The 17,523-nt window shown below is 36.9% G+C and overlaps 1 protein-coding gene across 8 annotated transcripts in view; it reads left to right on the forward strand.

The window, feature by feature from the left end:
• BMPR1A (bone morphogenetic protein receptor type 1A) overlaps nt 1-17,523 on the forward strand; it is a 212,499-nt gene that overhangs the window by 32,351 nt on the left and 162,625 nt on the right. Inside the window, exon 1 of one of the 8 annotated variants that reach the window (XM_023740423.1) lies at nt 15,282-17,072. The exons of 6 other annotated variants lie outside the window; for them this stretch is intronic. The gene's annotated coding sequence lies outside the window, so the exon portion shown is untranslated. Of the gene's footprint in view, nt 1-15,281; nt 17,073-17,523 lie in introns of those variants that run through there. One more of the 8 variants, XM_023740420.1, reaches the window with a different exon arrangement.

The following is a 17,523-nucleotide window of genomic DNA, read 5'->3' on the forward strand; positions in this document are numbered from 1 at the left end:
GTCTCCCATACAATAATTTATACATACATTGTTATGTGATCCTAATTGCTCTCCCCATACTGTGACAGCATGCTCCTCCTTCCCACCCCTGATTCCCCCATGTCCTTTCAGCCAGCTCCTAACCCGCTCTGCCTTCCCATCTCACCTCCGGACAGAAAGCTGCCCGTTTAGTCTCTTGTATCTACTTGAGCTAAGAGGCACACTCCTCACGAGTATCACTTTATGTCCCACAGTCCAGTCCAATCCTTGTCTGAAGAGTTGGCCTCGGAAATTGTTTTAGTTTTGGGCTGATAGAGAATCCAGGGGCCATGCTTTCCGGGGTTCCTCCAGTCTCAGTCAGACCATTAAGTCTGGGTTTCTTACTAGAATTTGAGTTCTGCAGCGCACCTTTCTCCTGCTCCATCAGGGACTCTGTTATGTTCCCTGTCAGGGTGGTAATTGGTGGTAGCCGGGTACCATCTAGTTCTTCTGGTCTCAGGCTGATGAAGTCTCTGGTTTATGTGGCCCTTTCTGTCTCTTGGGCTACTACTTTCCTTGTGTCTTTGGTGTTCTTCATTCTCCTTTACTCCAGGTGGTTGGGAACAATTGATGCATCTTAGATGGCCGCTTGCAAGCTTTTAAGACCCCAGTCGCCACTCACCGAAGTAGGATGCAGAACATTTTCTTAAAAAACTTTGTTATGCCAGTTGACCTAGATGTCCCCTGAAAGCATGGTCCCCAGACCCCTACCCCTGCTACTCTGTCCCTGGAAGTATTTGGTTGTATTCAGGAAACTTCTTAGCTTTCATTTCATCCAGTTGTGCTGACTTCCCCTGTAGTGTGTGCTGTCCTTCCTTTCACCTAAGATAATACTTGTCTACTTTCTGCTTACACCTTTTTTTAAGCCTCACTCATTCCCGTGTTGATCTTACCTGGTCTAATGGCTTTAAAAATCATATATGTGTTGGTGATCCCCCAATTTTAATCAGTAGCCTGAAACTTTCCTTGGAAACACAGATTTTTATCTCCACTTGTATGACAAATAGGCATTTGAAACTTAACTTTTCTTACAAGGAATTTATCATTTTCCTCTCAGTAACTTAATGCTTAGTATGGCCTCCCCTAGCTCTAGAAGATTAAAAACAAACTACTATCTTCTACTTTTAATATTCTGTTAAACCTGTTGCTGTTGGGGCGATTCCAACTCATAGCAACCCTACAGGACAGAGTAGAAATGCCCTATAGGATTTCCAGGGAGCACCTGGTGGATTCGAACTGCCGACCTTTTGATTAATGGCCTGAGCTCTTAACCACTGTGCCTCCAGGACTCAGATATCTTATTAGTCTACAAAAGATTTTTGGTCTGAGGAATGAGATAGGGTTCTTTTTTTTTTTTTTTAACTTTATCAACACTATGTGTTATGGATTGAATTGTGCTCCACAAAAATGTGTGTCAGCTTGTCTAGGCCATGATTCACAGTATTACGTGATTGTTCACCGTTTTGACACCTGATATGATTTTTCTGTGTGTTGTAAATCCTACCTCTATGATGTTAATGAGGCAAGATTAGAGGAATTTATGTTAATGAGGCAGGACTCAATCTACAGGATTGGGCTATATTTTGAGTCAATCTCTTTTGAGATATGGAAGAGAGAAGCGAGCGGAGAGACAGGGGAACCTCCTGCCATGAAGAAAGCAGAGCTGGGGGTGAAGCGTGTGCTTTGGACCCGGGGTCCCTGTGCTGAGACACTCCTAGACTGGGGGAAGATTGATGATAGGGGCCTTTCCCCAGAGCCAACAGAGAGAGAAAGCCTTCCCCTGGAGCTGGAACCCTGAATTCAGACTTCTGTCCTGCTAAACTGTGAGAGAATAAATTCCTCTTTGTTAAGGCCATCCATTTGTGGTATTTCTGTTACTGCAGTACTAGATAACTAAGACACTATAGAATAATCGATTTTTAATTGATTGGAAATGTCACCTTTATCATGTGAATGATAATATCAGGGTTTAAAATTACAAATAAAAATACCATCTAATATTTGCATTATAGATTTCATGCCCTTTTCAAATATGCATTATCTCAATTCATAGCAGCATGTGAAGTAGATTAGTTGATTCTGAGTTAAAAAAAAAAAATGAAATAAATAAATTAGAGTCCAGAAACAGATTGAAACTTTAAATTTAGTATATAATACACCAGGAACAACACGCTAGTGGGGAAAGGGGTCACTGATTAGTATTTGGAAACTGGAGTTTTAGTTTGAAAAAGAATTAGGTATTTACTTCACTGTATACTTCAGTGGCTTCTAGTTGGCTTAAAGAGCTAACCTGTTTTATTTTCTTGTTTTTAAAGAAAACGTATCAATTTATTATTATAACTGTGGAGTTAAAATTTTGGTCTTTGAATAAATAGTAGTTATCATAAGAGATATTTTCTGTCATCTGTTGAGTGCCCACTGTGGGACAAGCATTGTACCAGGGACTTTTCTACAAATTATTTAATCCTTTCAACAATTCTCAGAAGTAGCTGTTATCTTCATTTTATACATAAGGAAAACTGAGGCTAAGGAATACTTAAGGTCACACATTTTAAAGGGAGAGGTCAGAATTTGTACCCAAGTCCATATGATCTTATAGCCTGGGCTGCACTTACTCCTTAGTAGTTTTGAATATTTAAAAAGGGAACTTTTGCACAGTATAAACCAATAAAATAAATTTAAGATGGAAGGCAGCAGTGTTACAAGAAACATATGACTGAACAGATGAAATTCTTCTTCAGTCTTCCTTATTCATCCTAACAGTACACCCCTATTAAGCTGGAAGAGGTATGTGATATGAGGGGAAAAAAATAACACTTCTATTTTGCCAGTATCATTATAAATTGGATCAATCTTAGGGAAAAGAATTTGACTAGACAGATATCTTAGGGGAAAAAGAAGTGGTGTTGGGGCTGAAGGGTTTTATCTTGATATTTCTATTTAGTAATAGCATTCTGTACCACTAGTTTAGCTAGGGTTTGTTTCCCGGAACTAGGCATAAGGTGACTAAACTAATGGACCCAAAGAAAGAATTACTTTCTTTTCTGTTATTATGGTTCTTGCAGTAATAAAATAAAATTTTAAAAAGAATTTCATTTCATTAAAGCATATGAAGAGCCCTGGTGGCACAGTGGTTAAGAGCTCTGCTACTATCTGAAAGGTTGGCAGTTCGAATCTACCAGCTGTTCCTTGGAAACCCTATGGAGTAGTTAGTTCTGCTCTGTGCTGTAGGGTCGCTGTGAGTCAGAATAGACAGCAGTGGGTTTTAGTTTTTTTGTTTGTTTGTTTGTTTAAAGCATATTATGGACCAAATAGGTTTCCTCTAAAAGGGGGGATGAAAATTAACTTTTTCTGTGAGGCTGAGTGGTGTATGGTAAAAAGCCTGTAGGCTTTCTTTTTTCACCAGCGTCATCCTAAGACCTGTCTTATTATTGTTCACAAATGAAATCCCCACCCCACCCCAGAGTTTAGGAGGTGTTATAGGGAAGTATTCAAGCATCAGTCTTGTGGCTGAACACACCATAGTTTTAGGTGAATTAGTTCAGACCTAAACTTCCAGATTTGCCCTTTCCTAAAATTGGTCTTCATGTGAACCAGTCTTCTCCAGCAGTTTTTCTATTCCCACACCCCTTTCTACCATTATTACCCTTTTGCATTTTACGGAAGAATGGCATAACTCTTCCCCTATCCCCACTCTTGACACGATTCATTTATTTGCCAAGCAGTGGAAAACCTTAAGGGTGACAGGGCTGCCAAAGCATTACCCCTGTGTTTTCTTCTAAGAGTTTTATGGGGTTAGCTCTTATATTTAGATCTTTGTTCCATTTCAAATTAATTTTCATATATGGTGTGAGGTATGGCTCCAACTTTGTTCTTTTACATGTAGAGATCCAGTTGTCCCAAGCACCATTCATTGAAAAGATTATTATTTCTCCATTGGATAGATGAAACTATTTTCGATGGTAAATTACAACGGGATTTTTCAGCAGGTAACTCAGAAGGAATTTTTAAAGTTGTATGACCTGACTGTGATAGAATTTCTTCCCTTCTCAGATATTTATATGAAGAAGATTCCTCAGTGTTTTCTTAGAAGAAAAGTAGGAATAAATGTGCTAGATCATGTTTCATTTTTAAGTGTACAATTCAGAGCATTAATTATGTTCACCATGTTGTGCAACCATTACCGCTATTTTCAAGTTTTTAATCACTCCGAACTAAAATTACTGCTTTTAATGTTGTTAACTACTTACCAGATCTAATATACGGGTCATCATAGTCAACTGTGTACTGCTAAAAATTGTAGTGATAATTGAATCTCAGATAATTTTTTTAAACACTTAAGAGGCTTACTTATTGTCCATGAAAATTAAAAAAATATTTTTTTCATTACATTTCAGAGACGTATGACTGAGTGATTAGTAATAGGGTTTCAAGCATCTAAATTACTACATGTGGGGTAAACAGAATGGAACTGTGAATTCAAGAAGAAAAAGAACGATGTAAAATTTTACTTTAAAACGCATCATGGTGGTTGTCAGATCACAATGTTATTTAGATTCTGTTGAACAGATTTAAGAGTGATGTTGCAGATTTATTTAAAATGTCAGTATTTACAATATGTCAGAAATTATGTTCTTTGCAATCATCTGATTTATGAAGCATTTTAGATGGCAATTTAAAAATGTGTGAGGGATTAAATAAATTTTTCACAATTATATTTTACACAGCCAAAAAAAAAAAGCAGCTGGAGTCCATTGGTCAAGTGCTTAGGCTTTAGGTGTCAGGTAGTCCAGAGTTGAAGTTCTGTGTAACCTCAACCTCTTTAAGCCAATTTTCCCATCTCTAAAAACAAAGATTCTGCTCACTGGGCTGTTGAGAGGATTAAATAAGATCAGGCAAGGAAAATATTTAGCGTAGCACCTGGCACTTAGTACTAATCACTAACATTTATTGAATGATTACTACATACCAGACACTTTTCTAAGTGCTTTACACTGCTCTTTCATCTTCCCAAAATCTTTGAGGTAGGAATTATTATTCCTATTTTGCATAGACGAGTTAAACAGGCTTATGTTTGTAGAGCAACATAGTTTACTGGTTAAGAGCACCAACTCTGAAGCCCAGCTGTCTGGATTTGAATCCTAGCTTTGCCACTTATTAGCTGTGTGACCTTAGTAAGTTATATAATTGCTCTGTGTTCAGTTTCTTTTCCATCTGTAAATTGAGATAATAATAGTCCTAAGTCAAGGACTGACTTATTTGTTGCTCTGTCTAGCTCACTTGGCAGATATTCTTAGAACTGTATTCAGTACTTCACACTATGTTCAGTAGTCTACTGCCCTGTCCCCTTCTGAAAACTCTTCTATGCCTCTACTTAGTGATCCCTTTCTTTTTTGGTCTTCAGTGCAGTCTTTTCCTCAGCTATTCTATTAGCATCGGACTATGGTATTATATTGTCTTTTGATCACCTTGATTTCTCCATCTCCCAGATTTCTTTCTCTCGTCTCATTCACACACACACACACACACACACACACACACAGGTATGCATCGCATAACATCCAGATACATTCTGTGAAATAGGACATTATGTGATTTGGAATTTGTGCGAACACCATATTATATACAGGAGAAAGGCATGTGGAACGGTCGCTAGTCCATACCGAGCTGCCACCGCTGGCACCAAGGAGCTGCGTGAAAACTTTGGCTCCACTGCTGGTCCTGCATGGTCACTGCCTGGTCTCCTGCCCGCCCACCTGACCTCCTCCTGCCGCGCCGTAGGCTTCCTTTCCTTCCTTCCGTTCTGCCTGCCTTCCCCACCCACCCAGTGGAGTTTAAACTCCTCCAGCTTGGCCTGTCCATCTTCAGCCTCCACCTCTTGCCCCCGCTACCTTTCCCTGACCATCAGTGGCCGCCACACTGGGAGGAGCCGAGTTCTTGTGTCATGTGCACGGTGCCTGGGCATGATGCCTGGGCCTGGTGGAGTGTGTCAGTGGCCTTGGTGGGGCATCCCCCAGTGGGACAGGCAGCTGCAGATGGGTGCTGGGACCCCCTTCCCCTGCTGCCCCAGGGCAGGGGCAGACACTGGACCTCGAGAGCTAGTGACAGATGAGAACCTTAGCAAAGCAAGTCCTCTACATATGTCTGCTACATCTCATACTCCAATCGGGATTTGTGAACTCTGTTATAACCTTATGAGACCACAGACATATATGTGGTCGGATGTTGCTTGAACGGACGTTAAGTGACGGGTACCTGTATTGTGGGGACAAGGCAAAGTAAAGTTAGTTGGATCTATGTTTATGAGTTTCAGAGTTTTCTGTTTACAGTTGGTTTGATAGGAGAGGAGAAAAACAGTTAAAAGGTATAGCCTTGTGTGGGAATGTTGTTAACAACAAAATTATTTTCAGTTGTATAAAATGAAGGGTACCTGTATTTTTATTTCATCTATATAGGGCAGGATTTCTGATTTTCTGTTTTCACATTTGCTCCCTGATAGATTTTTTTTTTTAATACATTGTAAGACAGTATTTAGTTAATTTAAATAATAGTTGTAGAGTTGGTGTATTAGACTTCTATTACTGCCGTAACAAATTGCTACAAATTTATGGGTTTAAACAACACAGTTTTATTATCTTGCTGTTCTGTAGGTCAGAAGTTCAACATAGGTGTTAATGAGCTAAAATCAAGGTGTCATCAGGGCTGTGTTCCTATGTTGAGGCTCTATGGGAGAATCCGATTGTTTGCCTTTTGCAGCATCTAGAGGCCAGCCACATTCCTTGGCTCATGGCCTCCTGCCCCCATCTTCAAAACCAGCAAGTTCTCATCTCTCTGACCCTTCTTTTTCTTTATCATCATCTCTCTGTCTGTCTAACCCCAGCTGGTTTTAAAGGTTCTCTGCTTTTAAGGATTTGTGTGATTAGATTGGACCACCAGAATAATCTCTTTATCTCAGGGTTTATACCCTCAATGATACCTGCAAAGTTCCTTTTGCTATGTAAGGTAACATATTCACAGGTTCTGGGAATTAGGACATAGACATCTTTGCAGGGATCATTATCCTGCTACCACATTGGTGTTTAGTCAGTTACATGGTGTTAATCCATTAATCTTATCTATTTGTTTTGATAAAGGTAAAGACTACCATAGTGGTTAAATGGTAAGACTTTGAAGGTAGACTTGGATTGAATCTTCGTCCTCCTGTGTATCTGCTCTGTGACCTTAGGCAAGTTATTTACTTCTCTGAATCATTGGTAAAATAGGGACAATAGTGTTTACTGGTACATATTGAAATAGAAATAATAGTTTAGAGCAATAGACTGGGAGACGAGATTTGGCTTTAGTTCCAGTTTTACCACTGACCTCTGTGACTGTCTCAAGTAAGTGATTAATGACTAATGATCTGCAAGGTTGTTGTAAGGATCCCATTAAATCATGGATATAGAAGTGCTTTGAAATGTATAGTTAATAAAACTTTGGTGGTATTAATTTTAGAATGTCTTTTAAATTTTTTGTCAAAGGCAAGAATTTCAAAAGATCCTTTAATACTCAGCAAATCTTTTTTCAAGTTTCGGTTTTTCTTTACCAGATTTTCAGACTAGCTTATCTCCTTTGTTAAATTAGGGTAAATGAAAAAGTAATATGAGAATTAAAAGTACATAACTTACGTGATTTTTTAGCCACTTAGAAGTAAAAAATCAAATTTATCTACATTTTTACTGTTTCTTAAGTATTTACTCTGAAGACTTCTTAAAAAAAGAAAACCAAAACCATGGCTGTCAAGTGGGTTCTGGCTCGTAGTGACCCTATAGGGTAGAGTAGAAGTGCCCATGGGGTTTTAAGGCTGTAAATCTTTACAGAAGCAAACTGCCACATCTGTCTTCTGCGGAGCAGCTGGTGGGTTCAAACCACAAACCTTTGGTTAGCAGCCGAACGCTTTAACCACTGCGCAACCAGGGCTTCTTGAAGACTTATTAGCTGCTAATTATTGCCTTTAAAGTAGAAGCAACATAAATACTAAGTCTACCATGTATTAATAAGACTGTTGTTCTTAAAACCTGAGATGTATTTTTAATCTTTGGTAGCAGACATTTTATACAACTAGCACAAATAAAGTCTTCATTTATAATTGGCTTGTCTATGTACTCAATTTTTAACACCAAAATATCAGTATATATTAAGCATAGGTCATTTTTAAAAAGTGATTTGATTTCTTGCTTTTTTTCCCCCTTAAGTTGTAATAGTGAATAGATCTTTTCCCCCTAAGCAGCACAAAGATTTCATTTTAAGAGGTTAAATTACTTTCTAAATGTTATGTGAAGGGGGAGTGAAGGAAAAGGGATCAAGTTACACATTCTTTGTTCCAGAGCCTACCACTGCACTTTAAGTTTGGAGACACTCTGGCTAGGCTAGAATATGCCTTTGCCACAGTATCTTTAACCCCGCCCCCTACTTAGGGAGCAAGAGACTTAGATGTTTTCCCTGCCAGGGCCCCCGAAAGAGAACCATTTTGTTTTAAATATTTTTAAAAGTAGCTACTGTTTTTTTTTTTTTTTTTTTTTTGTTAAGGCTTTGCATTTATATAGTTCAACATTCCAAGCAAGTCTAAAGATTATTCAGTGGAATTTAAAATTTTTTTCTGTGAGAGGCCTAAAAGATATTTTCATATTGTAATTGGAGTTAAACTTATAGAGTGTTTTAAACTGTATTTTGAGGGAAAAGAAATTTGTTGGCATAAAATGACATGAATTGGACTATTTGTGTGTTTCAGAAGTGCGTTGGTAAAAAGTTCCCAAAGCGGTTACAGGTAATCCCTGGGTTACGACGTTTTGTGTACAAACGTGCAACCCGTAGTTCCGAAGGCTAGTATATTAAAAATTCGAGGTACATGCGATGGTTAGTAATGACAAATGGGCACTGCTTTGCTACGTGCATTAAAACATTATTGTTGTTATTACTGTATTATGTTAAAGACGTTTTAGTGTATCTGGAAGTGTTTCTTTAATGTTTTTTATGCATAGAAAGTTACACTGTATACTGTGTACTGAGACAGACATCTGACTAACTGGTGTTAGATACAGACGGTACCTAACTGTTCCAACTTACGTACAAATTCTACTTAAAGGCAGGCTTAGGAATGGAACTCGTTTGTGATCCAGGGACTACCTGTACAATATTTCTTTTGTTCTCTTTCTTTGCTGCTCTTAGATAAATGAAGACTTTAAATTTTTTTTTCACATAAAAACTGTCATAAAAATCCGACACCATATTGTGAATGTTAATTTGAGTGTTTTATATTGTAATTTTCCCAGTCATTTAGTTTTGGTTAAAATATAGATCTTTTTTTTTTTTAAACCTTTAAGGAACCATTTAACATTTTTGGTTTTTAAAACTTGAATATATTTTATAAATATGTGTTTATATATAATTGAACCTATTTCTGATTATGCTGGTAAACATTGTCAGTCCATTAAATTGATTTTTTTCTCATTTCTAGGTGATTTTAAGTATTAATAATGTTCATTAATTTGCTTAAGATTAAGCTATATTTCCGTTTACCGTATAGTTAGGTTTTCTTAACAAACTTTTATTATTGTCCCAACACACTTATATTCTCTGTCTTTCCAAAAGAGAAAAGGTACAGGTGATAAAAATTTGTGGTTGAACATTGGGACTGAATGTTCTGTTTTGTCCTGTTAATACAGTTTTTATTCTCTTTAGCTCATAATTTAGTTCTAATTTATTTGTATATTTTTCCCCAGTAATTTGATGTCAGATTTGGCCTTTTATGTTCTGTCTTTAATTCTCTAGCCTTATCTTTGCTTCTCTCTTACGCTCTATCTCATCCCTTTTCCTCCTAGTCTTAATAAGTCCATGCCTACATTTTACCTCCTCCATGAAGCCTTAATTTCACCTGGGCTCTTGGTAATTTCTTCCTTTTCTGCGGCTGTGTAGAGTTTATAATGCCAGCCTGTATTTTGTTTTCTGTCTCTAGTTTGTTGGTAGATAATGATGCTAGCTATCATTTTGTCGTGTACCTCCACTGTATACCAAGTATTGTGAATCTTTAAAATAACCTGGTAAGATAGGTATTAACCTACAGATGAGGAAAATGTGGCAGTTTAGTCACATGTCTTTGTATCTTTGGCTCCTGCCACACATATGAGCACTTTAAACATATTAAATGCTTAATAAATATTGGATGATTAAGCGAAAAAACCAAGACCAAACACACTGCCGTCGAGTCAGTTCCAACTCATAGAGACCCTAAGTGACTCATATTTTGTGGAGAGAGCCGCGTCTGTTAGAATTCGTGAATTTTTCATTCTTTAGGTCGCATAGCATTTTCACACACCTTTAAGGGCTTTTCTACTAAACTTTTAAGTGTCCAAATATGGGCGTTGTTCCAAAAAGATTGAAGTGTGGTTCCTTAATGTGATTATATAATATGAAGAAATCTATTGCATGAAGCAGGGAAGTAGCTGGAATTGACTAGTGAGAGTAGGGTATGCCGCTGCAGGCTGTTACTATTAAAATTATTAAATGAATATATTTATTTTAAAATTATGTAGGTAAACCTTAGAAATAAATGAGGAAGTGGAGAAAAATCTAAGAAGAGAATTTTGACGTTTCAGTTTTTTATCTGATAAGACTATTTGAGCACGTTGTATAATTGCTATTTATTTTGACATAAAAATCATTGATTGCTAGTGAGATTCGAGACCCATTTTTGACACATCTTCTTATGTTCATTTGAGATCATGGATGTTTAACAGCATCGTTGTATAAGCATATTTTAAAAATGCTTAGATCCATTCGTTTTTTGTTGCCAGTTTTTCACCAGAAGATTGTGACCATTTTAATGTCTTCCTTTTGCAGCTTCCTAATCAGTGGCATTTTATAGCTTTGCAAAAACCAATTAACTAGTCCACTCATCGCAGTTTCATCCTTAAAAAATAAATATTTAAGCTTTTTACATATTACCAGTGAAAGTAGCATTTTCTCCATATTAATTGTTAATTCTATTTTTAAATTTTTGTAAATATATAATGTATAATATTTAAATGTTTACCGAGCCTTGGACTTAAATTCTGATAAAGGTTTTACTTTTTAAAATCTGAGGTTTATTTCTGTGGGTGTGTCTAATGTGGAAATGAATAACTTTAAAAACATCAAAGTAGAAGGCATAAGCATAGAAATTTACTCCTAAGACATGTAAAATATGTATAGAATTATATATTTATAGAGTTTGTTTATATTTTTATTCTGGTAAAATAAATATAACAATCGTTAACTTGTTTATTATTTTTAAGTGAACAATTCAGTGACATTTATTACACATTTACCATGTTGAGCAGCCATCACCACTTTCTGTGGGTGGCACAGACGGTTAAGTGCTTGACTACAAGCCGGAATGTTGGTGGTTGAACCCGCCCAGAGGCACCTCAGAAGACCTGCATGGTGATCTGCTTATGAAAGGCCACAACCTTGAAAACCCTGTGGAGCAGTTCTACTCTGCACACATGGGGCCACCGTGAGTCTGAATTGACTCCATGGCAGCTAACAACAACAATAGAAACTCAGTATACCTTAAGCAAGACCTCCCCATTTTTCCCTCCCATCTGCCCCTGGTAATCACGAAAAAACTTTGACCTCTGTGCATCTTTCTGTTCTAGATAGTTTATGTAAGTGGGATCATATGCTGTTTATTCTTTTGTGTCTGAATTATTTCACTCAGCATACTGTTTTCAGAGTTCATCCATGTTATAGCATGTATCAGAACTTCATTTGTCTTTATGGCTGAATAATATTTCATTGTGTGTGTGTATATATATACATGTATGTACCTCATTTGTTTATCCATTCATCTGTTGATGAACACTTGGGTTGTACTCACCTTTTGGCTGTTGTGGGTAACGCTTTATTGAACATTGGCGTACAAGTATCTGTTTGAGCCCTTGCTTTCAAATCTTTTAGGTATATACTTAGGAGTGGATTTGCTAGGTCATATGGTTAACTATGTTCAACTTTTTCAGGAACCATCAAACTGTTTTCCACAGCAACTTCACTATTTTACATTCCCACCAGTAGTGGATAAGGGTTTCAGTTTCCCTACATCATCACCAACGCTTGTTATTTTCTGATAATAGCCATCCTACTGAGTGTGAAGTGATATCATTGTGATTTTCATTTTCCTAATGACTAATGAGTGAGCATCTCTTCATGTGTTCATAGGCCATTTATATATTTTCTTTGGAGAAATGTTTTTATTGTTCAGTTGTGTAAGTTCCTAATTTATTTTGGATATTGAAACCTTATCAGCTATATGGTTACCAAATATTTTCTCCCATTTTATAGGTTGTCTCTTTCTTGATAAAGTTCTTTGGTACGCGTAAGTTCTTAATTTTGCTAAAGTCTGTTTTATCAATTTTTTTGTTGTTGCTAATGCTTTTAGTGTCATATCTAAGAATCTATTGTCAAAAACTAGGTCCTGAAGCATTACCCCTATGTTTTCTTCTAAGAGTTTTATGGTTTTAGTTCTTACATTTAGGTCTTTGATCCATTTTGATCTATTTTTCATATATGAAGTGAGGTATGTAGGGGTGCAGTTTCATTCCTTTGCATGTGGAAATCCAGTTGACTCACCACCATTTGTTGAAGAGACTGTTCTTTCTTCCCTATTGAATGGGTTTGGCATACTTGTTGAAGATCAATTGCCCGTGGATATTTAGGTTTATTTCTAGATTCTCAGTTCTGTTCTGTTGATCTGTATTTCTGTCCTTATCCATTACCAGGCTGCTTCAATTACTGTACCTTTATAGCAGTTTTAAAATCCAGAAGTGTGAGTTGTCCTGCTTTGTTCTTCTTTTTCAAGATTATTTTGGTATTTGGAGCCCGTTGCAATTTGAGGATAGGCTTTTCCATTTCTGCAAGAAGAGCTTTTAGAATTTTAATAGATAATTGTGTTGAATCTGTAGATCACTTGGGTAGTATTGACATCCTAACAATATTGTGTTCCAATACATGAACATGGGGTGTCTTTCTATTTATTTAGGTATCCTTTAATCTCATTCTGTGGTGTTATATAGTTTTTACTGTATAAATCTTTCACTTCCCTGGTTAAATTTAATCCTAAGTATTTGATTCTTTTAGATGTCTTAGTTACCTGCTGCTGCCATAATAAAAAAATACCACAAGTGGATGGCTTTAAAGAACAGAAATTTGTTTTCTGACAGCTCTGGAGGCTAAAAGTCCAAATTAGAATCTTGGCTGTGACGATTGCTTTCTCGGGCCTCTCTCCTGCTTTCTGGTGGCTACTGAGAGTCCTTGTAGGCGCTTCTGCTGTGTATGTCTATCTTCATATGGGATCTTCCCTGTGTGTATGTCTGTGTCTCTTCTCTTTTTTTTTATAAGGCACCACTTAAAAGTCATTCGGTTTAGTGCCCACCCTATTATGGTATGACCTCATTAATAAAACTGTTTCCAAACAAGGTCATTTTATAGGTACAGGGGTAAGGACTTCACATATTTTTGAGTAACACAATTCAGTCCAGAACAGGAGTTACTGTAAATAGAATTGTTTTCTTAATTATCTTTTACAGGCAGTCCCTGGTTTATGAACCAGATCCTTTCCTAAGTGTCTTCAAGTCGAATTTGTAGGAAAGTTGAAACAGGTGCATATATGAGTTGGAATTGACTCGACGGCAGCAGGTTTGGTTTGGTTTTTAGTGTAAGAAAGGAGCCCTGGTGGCACAGTGTTTAAAGCAGTCTACTCCTAACCAAAAGGTCAGCGGTTCGAAACCCCCAGCGGCTCCGGAGGAGAAAGATGTGGCAGTCTGCTTCTGTAGAGATTTACAGCCTTGGAAACCCTATGGGGTTGCTGAGTCAGAATCAACTTGATGGCAGTGGGTTTAGTGCAGGAAAAGGCTCGAAGTCTTTTCAGTGTTTTAAAAGCTGCATGTGCAGCAAGTGAAGATGATGGTGAAGAAGAATGTGTTGCTAGTAGGAGAGTAGAACTGCCCCATAGGGTTTACAAGGAGCGGCCGGTGGATTCAAACTGCCAGCCTTTTGGTTAGCAACCTGAGCTCTTAACCACTTTGCCACCAGGGTCACTATGAGTCAGAATCCGCTAGAAGGTACACAACAGCAACAACAGGGGTTGGTGCAGTCTGTCTCAAAGTGAGGGCAAATTTACATAACATTAAAGGGCAAGTACTAGTTGTCCCTAAGTCCCACATTCCTAACCCCGGGATTTACTATAGCTTGTTCATTGCTGGTGTATAGAAACCCAGCTGATTTATTGTGTTGACCTTGTTTGTACCCTGCAACTTTACTGAATTCATTTATTATTATTGTGAATTTTTTAGAATTTTCTCTATATAGGATCATGTCATTTGTGAATAGGGATAGTTTTTATTTCTTCCTGATTTGGATACCTTTTATATCGTCCTATTGCCTAATTGCTCTGGCTAGGACTTTGAGTACAATATTGACAGCAATGGTGAGAGGATGCATCCTTGTCTTGTTCCTGATCTTAAGGGGAAAGCTCTGTCTTTCTCTATTGAGTATGATGTTAGCTGTAGGTATTTTGTTTTGTTTTGTTTTGTTTTGTTTTTAAAAAAAAAAAACACCTTCACACAGGGGACAAGTTAACAACAAGCTAGAAATGTTGTTTTTGGGTGCGGTCAGTTGCTTCCAACTCATAGCAACCCCATTTGACAGACTAGAACTGCCCCACAGGGTTTCCAGGGAGTGCCTGGTGGATCTGAACTGCCAACCTTTTGGTTGGCAGCCATAGCTCTTAACTACTACGCTACCAGGGTTTCCTCACGCCACGAGGGCTCCTTAAAAAAATTAAAAAACAAAAACAAAAACTCATTGCCATCAAGTTCATTCCAACTCATAGAGACCTTATAGGACAGAGTAAAACTGCCCCGAAGGGTTTCCAAGGAGCAGCCTAGCTCTTAACCACTGCACCCTCAGGGCTCTCCAGGGCTCCTTAGTTATGGGTTTTTCATAAATGCCTTTTATCATATTGAAGAATTTCCCTTCTATTCCTGGTTTTCTGAGTTTTGTTTATTTTTCAAAATCATGAAAGGGTGTTGAATTTTGTCGAATACTTTTTCTTCATCAGTTGCGATGATTGTGTGATTCTTTTCCTTTAGTCTGTTAATGTGATGTATTACATTGATTGATTTTATTACGTTGAACCACCCTTGTATTACTAGGATAAATTCCGTTTGGTCATGGTGTATAATTCTTTTAATATGTTGTTGGATTTGATTTGTTTGCATTTTGTTGAGGATTTTTGTACCTATACTCATAAGGTATGTTGGTCTGTAGTTTCACTTCCTGTGGTGTCTTTATCTCGCTTTGATATGAGGTAATGCTGGCCTCATTGAATGAGTTAGGAAGTATTCCCTTCTCTTCTAATTTTTTTTTTTTTTTTTTGAAAATTTGAGAAGGATTAGTGTTAATTCTTTTAATATTTGATAGAATTCATCAGTGAACCCATCCGGTTCTGAACTTTGTTATGGAGATTTTTGATTAGTTGATTCAATCTCTTGTTATAGGAAGGTTAAGACTTTTTCTATCTTCTTGAATCAATTTAGGTAGTTTGTGTGTTTCTAAGAATTTGTCCATTTCATCTAGGTTAGCTAATTTGTTGGCTTACTATTTTTTGTAGTAATCTGTTTTATTTTTATAGGGTTGGTGGTAATGTCCTCACTTTCTAATTTTAGTTATATGTGTCTTCTCTTTTTTTTCCCTTGTCAGTCTATCTAAGGCTTGTCGATTATTGATATCTTCAAAGAACCAAATTTTGATTTCATTTATTTTCTCTGTTTTTCTATTTCTGTCTCATTCATCTATGCTGTAATTTTTTTAAATTTTCTTCCTTGTGTAGCTGTAGGCTTAGTTTGCCCTTTTTCCAGTTCTTCAAGGTGTAAAGTTAGGTTATTGATTGGCAATCTTCTTTTTCGCTGTAAGCATTTAGTACTATAAATTTCCCTCCATCTACTGCCTTTTCTGTATCCCATGCATCTTTGTATATTGTGCTTTAATTTTCATTTGACTCAAAGTTCTTTCTAATTCCCCTTGTGATTTCTTCTTTGACTCATTGGTTGTTTTATAGTGTGATGTTTAATACCTACATATTTGTGAAATTTCCAGTTTTCCTTCTGTTATTGATTTCTAGTTTCATTCCATTGTGGTCAGAGAAGATACTTTATGTGAAACTTGTTTTCTTACCTAACATGACTGTTTTGGAGAATGATCCATGTACAATGAAGAATGTGTATTGTGCTGATTGTGGATAGAGTGTTCTGTGTATACCTGCTAGGTGTAGTTGGTTTACACTGTTGTTTAAGTCATCCGTTTCCTTACTGATCTTCATTCTAGATGTTCTGTGCAATATTGAAAGTAGTGTATTGAAGTCTCGAACTATTTTTGTACAAATGTCTATTTCCTTCTTCAGTTCTGTCAATGATTTATATAATGTGCAGCTCTGTTGTTAGATTCATATATATTTGTCGTATCTTCCTGATGAATTGACCGTTTTGTCATTATAAAATATATTTGTCTCTTATAATGGATTTTTACTTAAAGTCTGTTTTGTCTGACATTAATGTAGCCACCTCTTTCTCTTTTGATTACTATTTGCATGAAATAATTTTTCCATTCTTTTGCTTTGAACCTATTTATGTATGGATCTAAAGAGGGTCTTTTGTAGGTAGCATAAAAAAGTTGGATCATGTGTTCTTATCTGTTCTCTGATCTCTGCCTTTGGACTGCAGAGTTTAATCTGTGTCCACTTAAAGTAATTACCAATAAGGAAGTATTTACTTTTGCCATTTTGCTATTTGTTTTCTGTATGGCTTATACCTTCTTTTTTTTTTTTAGGAGCCCTAGTGGCACAGTGGTTAAAGCCCTCCACTGCTAACTGAAAGGTCAGCGGTTCAAACCCACCAGCCGCCCTGTGGGAGAAAGATGTGGTGGTCAGCTTCAGGAAAGATTTACAGCATTGTAAACCCTGTGCAGCTGTTATACTGCGTCCTGTAGGTTCACTATGAGTACTGCCAACTTTTGTGTTTAGTTGATTTTTTTTTTTGTGATCAATTTTAATTCCTTTCTTATTTCTTTTTGTCTATTTTTTTTGGATACTACTTCATAGTGATCCTGGGGATTACATTTAACGTATAACAACCTAATATAAATTAATACCAGCTAACCTTTAATAATATGCAAAAGAACTCTGTTTCTATACCACTCCACTCCCCTGCCTTTATGTTGTTGTCACAAATTACATTTTTATACATTGTGTGCCCCATAACATAAATTTATAATTAATTTTTTTTGCATTTGTTTTTTAAATCATATGGGACATATCAAGTGGAGTTCCTGCAATGCTAAAGGGGAAAGGTGGGCAAACCTCACCTTTATCACTAACTGCATGGTGAGAATTGGCATGAATCCCAACTCTCATCTGGAAATGGATTCGGTCTTCAC

The sequence above is a fragment of the Trichechus manatus genome, unplaced genomic scaffold (assembly GCF_000243295.1).
Source record: "Trichechus manatus latirostris isolate Lorelei unplaced genomic scaffold, TriManLat1.0 scaffold00155, whole genome shotgun sequence".
Lineage (NCBI taxonomy): Eukaryota > Metazoa > Chordata > Mammalia > Sirenia > Trichechidae > Trichechus > Trichechus manatus.